Source organism: Megalobrama amblycephala, linkage group LG4, assembly GCF_018812025.1.
Source record: "Megalobrama amblycephala isolate DHTTF-2021 linkage group LG4, ASM1881202v1, whole genome shotgun sequence".
Lineage (NCBI taxonomy): Eukaryota > Metazoa > Chordata > Actinopteri > Cypriniformes > Xenocyprididae > Megalobrama > Megalobrama amblycephala.
Window position 1 is genome coordinate 23,114,296 of NC_063047.1, and position 9,804 is coordinate 23,124,099.

Consider the following 9,804-nt stretch of genomic DNA (forward strand, 5'->3'; position numbering starts at 1 on the left):
CCACAACACCCTAGCAACCATGTAGCAATGCCTTGAAACCACACTGAACACCCTAGCAACTGCATAACAACACCCTAGCAACCGAATAGAAATGACCTTAGAACCACTCAGAGTACCCTAGCAACTGCATAGCAATACCCTAGCATCCACAGGGAACACCCTAGCAACTGTTTACATATGCCCTTGAAACCACACTGATCACCTTCACAACTGTGTAGCAACAACCTAGCAACCACCCAGAACACCCTAGCAACCATGTAGCAATGCCTTGAAACCACACTGAACACCCTAGCAACTGCATAGAAATGCCCTTGGAACCATCCAGAGTACCCTAGCAACTGCATAGCAACCACCCAGAACACGCAAGCAACAGCATAGCAATACCCTAGCATCCACAGAGAGCACCCTAGCAACCGTGTAGCAAAACCCTTGAAACCACACTTATCACCTTATCAACAGTGTAGCAACGCCCTTGAAACAACCCAGAGTACCCTAGCAACCACATAGCAACACCCTAGCAACCGTGTAGCAACATCCTTGAAACCACACTGATCACCTTATCAATAGTGTAGCAACGCCCTTGAAACAACCTATAGTACCCTAGCAACCGCATAGCAACACCCTAGCAACCACCAGAACACCCTATCAACCGCATAACAAAACCCTAGCAACCACTCAGAGTACCCTAGCAACCGCATAGCAACACCCTAGCAACCGTGTAGCAATGTCTTTAAACTGCAATGAACACCCTAGCAACCACCCTGAGTACCCTAACAACCATATAGCAACACCCTAGCAATGACCCAGAACACCCTAGCAACTGTGTAGCAACACCCTTAAAACCACACTGAACACCCTAACAACTGCATAGCAACACCCTAGCATCTACATTGAGTACCCTAGCAACCTCATAACACCCTACCAACCACCCAGAACACCCTAGCAACCGTGTAGCAACACCCTTGAAACCACAATGAACACCCTAACAACCGCACAGCAACACCTAGCATCCACCCTGAGTATCCTAGCAACTGTCCAGAACACCCTAGCAACCGCACAGCAACCACCCTGAGTACCCTACCAACTGCTTGTCAGTTGTTGGTATCAGAGTATTTTAATGAGTACGAGTACAAAAGCAGAGTAACGGGCCCAATACTGGTATCATATGACCACGGGCGGTGCATGCGCCGAACGCGTCTTTCCGCGCTCATGGGCAAAGGAGCTTCTTTGAAAGGTTCGCGTGCGAGACTGTGCGGAATGCAGGAAATTAAGTATACCCGGGCCTTAACCGCTCTAAATTGTAATGGACTGGAGCTCACGTTCACATCGGGAACACGGGGGCATCGCAATGCGACCGCAAAGGGCACTTTCACTTTCGCGATCAAAGTGCACGCCACTGATAGGCTACGCATTGTAAATACAGTATACACATAGGCAATATCACTTTCGTTTCGATTTCAGATATCTCTTTTATAGATGCCATCAATGCTTTTACCTTTCTAGATGTATTACCGAAATCAAAACAGTCCATAAACTATAAATGAAAACCTCACGAAAACTTCAGTCAAGCCAGCTCGCGCGTCAACCTGAGAGATCAGCCTCCTTACCTGGCTTAAAGTGTCAAATTTCTCGGTTTTTGAATGGATGGTTTGGCTCGATTGACAAACGCTAACATTCGGGCATGATTTATATACCATCGACCTGTCCTAAATCGCACGCTTTGATCGTTTGTTTGGAGATCGCGTGTTTCTCCGTTCGAGAGCGCATTTCCTGTTCACATCCGAGACAAAAAAGTTGCTTATTTACGAACAAAAGCTCACAGAAACGTGAAAATGGTCTCATTTGAAAGAAAATATCCTAAGCTAAAAGATGATATAGTGTGACTGATTGAAGCAGCCCTTATCAAAAGTGCGGGGGTCGATTTCCGTCTTTTCAAAACTGCGGGGGTCCTGACCCCCCTGTCCCCCGTGTCAATGGTGCGCCTGCCCGTGGTAAACATAATTTGATGATACTTTGACGTTTTGTTCTAAACTGCACACACTCACATCCCAAGCTGTCTTAGTTTCTTATAAAAAAAAAAAAAAACGTATAAAAATGAACATAACTGCTTCAAAATACATGTTTTCGCTATAGGTGTGTGTAATTTACGCTGTCAAACAAAACATCAAAGTATAGTCAAGTTATGTTTACCACAAGCTTTATTTTACACATAAATCGAAAAACCGCACTATAAAACCCCATAGGAAAATCTCGAAGGAACCAGCTTTGAATTAGACTTCCAGCTTCTGACGTCATACCTGCACCACTCTCTGTCACCTGGAAGATGTTTATTCTTATACATTTAAAAGTAATAAAGGGTTAGACGTTAGAGGGCGACCACAACCATCCTCTCACTGGCAACACTCTTTGCCTTCCTGTGACTACTAACTATGAGTAACTGTAATTTCTGGCCACAGCTAAAAGCCTACAGGAAGAGGATTTTCAGTTACACTTTATTTTGTGTTCTGTTATTTATGTACAGAGAAATATTAATTAATGTACTTTGGGTTAGGACTGTTGTTTAGTTTAGGGTTAGTTGCGTGTAATTATACATAATTTATAATTATTACTATGAGTGTAACAATAACACTGTAAAATAAAGTGTTACCAGATTTTCCAATCACTTAAGCTTGTTTTCATTTGATGGACTGATTTAAACTGCTGTTTTCTGCAGCTACAGTACCTCCTTCTGATCCTGCTGGAAAGCTTACCTCGTATAAATACTCAGAGACATTCCCCTTAGCCTGACCTTTCAGTTAGCCAAGTTGTAATTTCAGCCTCCTCAATATGCTTTTCCGCATCTCAAGATTCATATCATATCTTTTTAATTAGTATCTATTAGCACTTTCTTAAATGACACCATGAGTTTAAATGCTGGAATATCCCATTTCCATTCCAGCCACAATCATGGTCCTTTTGGGCTGCTTTAAGCCATGGTATGCCTAGCCTATCAAAAATTCAAGAGGGATTATCTCTGATTTAACATGTGTTATCAGCTGTTTGCCCCATACACATGTGTGCCTCATATACTGTAGGTTATTTATTTTTACACCTAAATCTCATAATTAGGACCCGAGCACAGATGTGGTGGGGACCCTATTGTAATTGCTTGGTCAATAGGTTGTTTGCAATCACGTGGTTCTGGTGACGCGCAAAATACCGGTGGAGGGCAAGCAATGAAAATATTGGAGAGAGATGGAGAAAAGTCCTTTCTGTGCTGGTTTAGAAAGGTATAAACAGAAAATCAAAATATATGTTGGACGTGATCTTTATGTTATGAAGATGAGCGACTTTTCCACTGAATTGAAAGACTTTCCTGCCATCGAGGAGTTAGATATAGAGGATGTGAAGCTGCGCGTTCAGTTCTAGTCTGGGTTTGTTTATATCATGATGCCTTTCTGCTAGTGAAGTTAGGGGAGTATTTTGATTGTCGCGATCGTGAAAAATGTCACCATTGTAGGTCATTTATGCTGAATCGAGAATTGCTACAGGAGCTCACATCATCAGTTAAAGAAAAAACTGGACGGTGTAATACAATTGTTGCCTTTTACACGTGTAAAAACACACTAAGGGAAGGTGGTTGAGGAGTTGACGGGGAGACGCCATATATCAAATCTAATAATGTCACTGATTTAACCCACTCCCTATCACTCAATAAAATAATCACATAGCTGAGTGTTTTTGAAAGTGTTGTCTTTGTTGTTGAATCGACTTCTGTCAGCTTGTTAAACATTTATTTATTTGGACATTTTCTACCATATGATGGATGAAGCAGCAGCGCGTGACACTGTTCTCATGGTAACCAGAACAACATTGTGAACGGAATACTACAAAACTGAAGTGAAAACACCAAATTACCATTAAATGGGATAAAATAGCTTCTCTTCCCGGCAAACGATACCATGAAGAATGTGGATATTTAACCAAGTCAAAAACAAATAAGGTAAGCAGGTATCAATATTCATTTCAGTACCAGCAGACGCAAAACGCTATTAAAGGCGACAACTTTTAAAGTTAAAAAACGATATAAGTTATAAAAAATGGTATAAGTTATGAAAACGATCACCTTCTAGGTTCTTGATTTTATCGATTTGAGCAACCATAAACGATGCAAAACATACAAATTTTGAGTTTTTGATAGGATTCCTATATAGAAAAATCACTCCCTGCCCTCCAGACTCATTCGCGCTGCTGCTGTGACGTCATGTGCAAACAACCTATTCACGAGTTCGTTTCCTCATAAAATCTTTAAGGTAATAAGGTTAAGCGTATTTGGCTTGCTGTCCGCTGTGGAGGGGCTCGAGGAAGCAGCTTCAACTCAAGCTTGGATATACCCCCCAGGGACTACTAGTGCATGGAAGAGGAGTACGATAGATGAGATGCCTAATTTATGTGGTGGAGTTGGGGAGGTGGAGGGATATCGAAACAACTGATGCCAGAGCAGGGTGAGTAGCTGCTTATATGCTCTGGATGTAATTGAAAGATTAGGGTTCCCTCCTCTTGAGATTATGTTTGAGTTTCACTAATTGAAAGATTAGATGGGTTCACTCCTCCCGAAATTACGTTGTGAACTTCACTTATTATTATTCTCCGAAATGAATCGCATTTTTGAAGGCCTAAACATGCTTGAAAACTTGCACCCTCTATGGGTTTCACAAATTCGGTGTGGCAAAATGGCTCGATAGCGCCACCTACAAAATTTAAACAGAGCACCCCTCACGCTACTTTCCACATACAAATATGAAATTTGGTAAACACGTGTGACAGCCCACTACCTACAAAAGTGTCCCTGGGTGCAAAATCTGAAAACCCAACAGAAAGTGAGATATTTTGAATTTTCTCTGAATTTTTTTTTTTTTTTTTTTGCAGTTTTTGCCATTTCCAGATGTTGTACTTTAACAAACTCCTCCTAGAGCTTTAATCAGATCAACATCATATTTGGTCAGTCTAATCTGAAGGCCTTTGCAATGTTTAATTGTGAAGCTCTTGAGTTTTCACTGAAGGACGTGTCCGTTGCATCCTGATGAATTTCGATATTTCGCCATGAAACAGGAAGTTGTTGTTACTCGGGCATTCAATGTCCGATCTGCCCCAAACTTCACATGCTTTATTAGAGTCCTGGCCTGAAGACATTTACATCACAATATTCAGGTACAGTCATAGCGCCACCTGTGGGCAACTGGAAATGTTATGTTTTACACTGTGATTAACTCCTCAGAGTTTTAACCAGATCAACATCACATTTGATCAGTCTAATCTTAAGGCCTTAGCAATGTTACATTGTGAAGATCTTGATTTTCCACTAAAGGGCGTGTCCGTGGCAGCCTGACAAAGTCTGATGTTTCGCCATGAAACAGAAAGTTGTTGTAACTCAGGCATACAATGTCCAACCTTCTCCAAACTTCACATGTTTGAGTCCTGGCCTGAAGACATCTACATCTACATGCAAATATTCAGCTAGTCATTGTGCCACCTGTTGGTAAAAGGAAATGGCATGCTTTACACTGTAATTCACTCCCTGAAACACATTTAAATATGCCATGAAGTACCAAACATGCAAGAAACACGTTAAATCATGCAACACTTGGCTAAGTGCTAATGTAATGTATGCCCTGAACACATCTACATGATAATATTCAGTTGTAGAAATAGCACCACCCACTGGCAACAGGAAGTGATGTGTTTAACACTGTGATGCACTACTAGCAACATACTAAAATATGCAATTGAGTGCTAAACATGCTAGAAATATTCTAAAACATGTTAGCAACACTTAGCTGGGTACTAAAGCATGCTATTATCATAATGAGACAGGAAGTTGTTGTAACTCAAGCATACAATGTCCAATCCTCCTCAAACTTCACGTTTGATAAGTGCACTGGCCCGAAGACATCTACTCACCAAAATTTAGTTAGAGTCATAGCGCCACCAGCTAGTAGCAGGAAGTGTGGCAAATACAAATGACTGAGGTAGTTCTCCTATACTTATATACTGTTTTCATAAAGCCACCGGGTGGTGGTGGCATGGATGCGAGGGCATGAGTATTGTCTTTCATGTGTGTCTAGGTCATGGGCTGATAATCATCCCTTCTAAGGTGGAGACAGTAGCTGCATTTACATGGACCCTAATAATTCAACTGTATTTTAACTAGTAGCACAGTCGGAATAAAAAAAAACAAAGTCACATGTAACCACATCAGTCGGAATGAACTGGCCAAATCCAATTTAGGATATGTATAGGATGACAGGACAAATTGAAAACTGCAACTGGAATGTTCTGCACATATACACTGATGTAGAAATTGTGTAAGGATGTATGATGACCGGAACAAGATGTTGTTGTTGAATATTGTGTAATAAATGACTGTTGTTTCAATCTAAAATTCTCCTTTTACTCATCATCTCTGAAGTGGTGCCAACATCAGGAAACTGTATATTTGTGCAGTTTGGAATGTCAAAAGATCAATTCTGATTTTAAACTAGGTAGCGTCCATGTAAACACTATGTTCAGATTCATCAACTGAAGTGATTTCATTCTGATTGAAACAAAAGGTATCCATGTAAACATAGCTACTGAGAGTATATGGTTGTATAAAGGCCCTTTCTTCAAGCGAAATCGAAGGATGAGCTGGTGTGACATAATTTCAAACAAAATCAGGCCAAAACAAACTTCATTTGGTGTTCTTCCAGGAGTTTGAAACAGTTTGCCAATGCAAACTCTCCGGAAAAGTTTGTTCTGGCTGTGGAAATCTACTCCAATCTCCTTTACTCTGGTGAGCTTTCGTTCCTTCCTAAAAGCCCAAAGTTAACATCCAAATCAACCAAATAAGTGAGTGCTGTAAAATGCAGCCTACACTGTAAAACTTTGCTGTAAATTTACAGCTAATTTCTAACAGTATTATACTGTATTTTCATAAAACAGTAACATTCTGTATATTTTACAGAATGTCTGTAAATATACAGTAGTTTTCTGTTTTCAGCCCGTTTCACTCGTAATACAGTATAATACTGTAGAAGCATTGCATTATGGGATTGATTTTTTTTTCCACGCTCATTTTAAATTTCTAGGCCAGGCATACATTTTAGCTTTTCTCCCAACGCTTTTAGTGTTTCACGTCGACTCTTCACGGTTTAATGTTATCATTAAACGATATTTGAGTAAATATAGTGTGCAGTTTTAAGCTTTCGAAGCGTCAGTTTGCCTGAGACGCGGGATGACTGGACGCCGCTGCTGAGAAGACGGAGATGTTATTTTCCGCCTGATTAATCAAAACGTTTGTGCCCGTGTCGAGAAGACGGATAAACGATTGTTCGGCTGAGAATACGGCAAGTCACTCTTTTCTGGAGCTTTTCGTTCGCGTTTTTACTTTGTCATGAATTGTTTGATCTTGAAATGTTAAACTTCTCATGAGCAAACAGTTAACGTTGCTCTGTTCTCAGCGCTTCATGCAGTAACACTGATGTTTCATCTTATAGACAAATCTAAGTTATTCTTACAACCTGATTTTTTTTCTCGTTTCAGTCTGAATCATCTGATGCAGCTCCATTGTTTACGTAAGTGTTGTGCTTATTTTCACGTATATCAGGTTTATGATAAAGAATTCAGTGAATAAACAATTTTATTTTGTCAATTATTTTAAGCATTATTTTAAGATGCATCTTTTCTGAAGTGTAACAGGACACATTACTGAGATCATATGCTTAGCTGTGAGTCCTTGTGTTCACAAGAATGCTATGGTGAATGAATGCACAATATTCACTTCTCTCTCTCTTTGCTTTTCTGGTTTTAGGCTTTGACATACACCCTAAACATGGCTCAAGAACCAGAAAGGGGGGAAAATTGCCTTCTGTGAAATATGGTTATGTTAACGTAAGTATTGAACCTAATTTCACATGTGATGTAATCAGGTTTATGGCAAAGAATGGACTACTTGCACTGAGGCTTGTAACACACTTACATTTTGAAATAATACAACTTGCCTATTTCTGCTTAGTGATCGATGCTGCAGTGTGTGTGAGACCTGATGAATAAGATCAAAACAAACCTTCATTTATTTTTATTAAATACACATTTTATTAAATTCACTGTATGTAATTCACTCAATTCTTAGTATTCAAATTCTTAATATTTAAAGTATATTTGTCAGTCCGCTGCCAGTGCGTTACTGTTTAAAGGGTTAGTTCACCCAAAAATAAAATTTCTGTCATTTACTCACCCTCATGTCGTTCCACACCCATAAGACCTTTGCTCATCTTCAGAACACAAATTAAGATATTTGTGATGCGAGAGCTTTCTATCACATATCACAGACACACATAGATTACTTTAACAATTGGGTTTCCTACCATTCTTGACCTTGAATGTGTAAGTTGTGCTGCTGCCTATGCAGAAAGCTCTCAGATTTCATCAAAAAATATCTCCATGTGTGTTCCAAAGATGAACAAAGGTCTTACGGGTGTGGAACGACACAAGGGCAAGTAATTAACAACAAACCGAAATTTAATTTTTGGGTAAACTAACCCTTAAAGATTAAATATTTAACATTGCTAAATGTCTTGAGGCAGGTACCATCTATTTAACTATTTTAAAAGACTGGGATAAGAGCACTAACACACACAAGCTTGTACTTATCGTTACTTTATTAAATTAATTAAAATGTAAATTCAACAGGTATAAAATATAAGAAAAACAGTAAAAGAAAAACAGTTAATGAGAAGATGAGCACTGGACTGCAGCAGGTTAGTGGTGTAAATTGGTGAGCTGAATGCTTTTACCAGAAACTCCCGAGATATAGTACGACATACAATGCGGAAGCTGTTGTGCATATAGTCCATTCAATGAATGAACGATTTCATTGAATACAATTATTAGCATTTTATTTTTATTTTTTTGCAACTTTTCTGAAGTGCTAATTGGATATTTTAACTTACTGCAATCAAATGCTTAGGCATTTGAAATGCTATGGTGCATATATTTACAATATTCATTACTGTTTTCTCTCTCTCCTTTTTTTTCTTCTCTTTTTCTTCTTTTATAGGTACTTTGACATCAACCATGAACACTGCCCAAGAAGAAGAGAAAGTGACTTCCAAGACTGGCAACACTGTGCAAAAAAGGAGCAGTACTGAAAAACTTGTAGGCCTATTATTTGTTTTTACTCCACATTTGGAAAAATGTTAAAAGTAAATAATATTGCTGTATTGTTCAATGATAACTGTTGATTGCATTTAAAATGTTGACCTTTCAACGTTGCAATTTTCTTCTTTTTAAAAATAAAAGTTTTAAAATTCAGAGTATGTTGCTTTCCATTTCCTTTGCCATAACATAAAAAAAGTATATTTTTAATGATTTAATGACATATATAAGTACAGTATGAGAAGCTGTATAAATGCAGTTAATAGCTGTAGATAAACAGTATAATACTGTAAAAGTACATAATATTACAGCAGGATACTGTATTTGGTAATTACAGTACTATACTGTAAATGTTGTTTACAGAAGTAGTACTGTAAAAATACAGTAAGTGGCTGGCAACCCAGCTGCCAGTATTTTACTGTAAATTTACAGCAAAAAGTTTTACAGTGTACTGTTGCTAAACTGTGGGACATGTTTGACATTAAACAGTGTTATTAAATGCGCATTAAGCCACAAAAGAGACACTGTTGCCCAGGTGGCTTTCAGTCTGCGCGCTGCAAGTCGGGGCAAAATGCAGATAACCAAATGGGCTTCGGATACGCGCACACACTTTTTGGAGAGTATTCATGT

The 9,804-nt window shown here is 39.0% G+C and overlaps 1 long non-coding RNA gene across 1 annotated transcript; it reads left to right on the forward strand.

Moving 5' to 3' along the window:
• The first annotated feature begins 7,372 nt into the window (after nt 1–7,372).
• On the forward strand, nt 7,373–9,330 carry LOC125267092. The gene is made up of 3 exons (XR_007184607.1): nt 7,373–7,592; nt 7,829–7,908; nt 9,077–9,330. It is a non-coding gene; the product is annotated as an uncharacterized LOC125267092 (long non-coding RNA).
• The last annotated feature ends 474 nt before the right edge of the window (nt 9,331–9,804 follow it).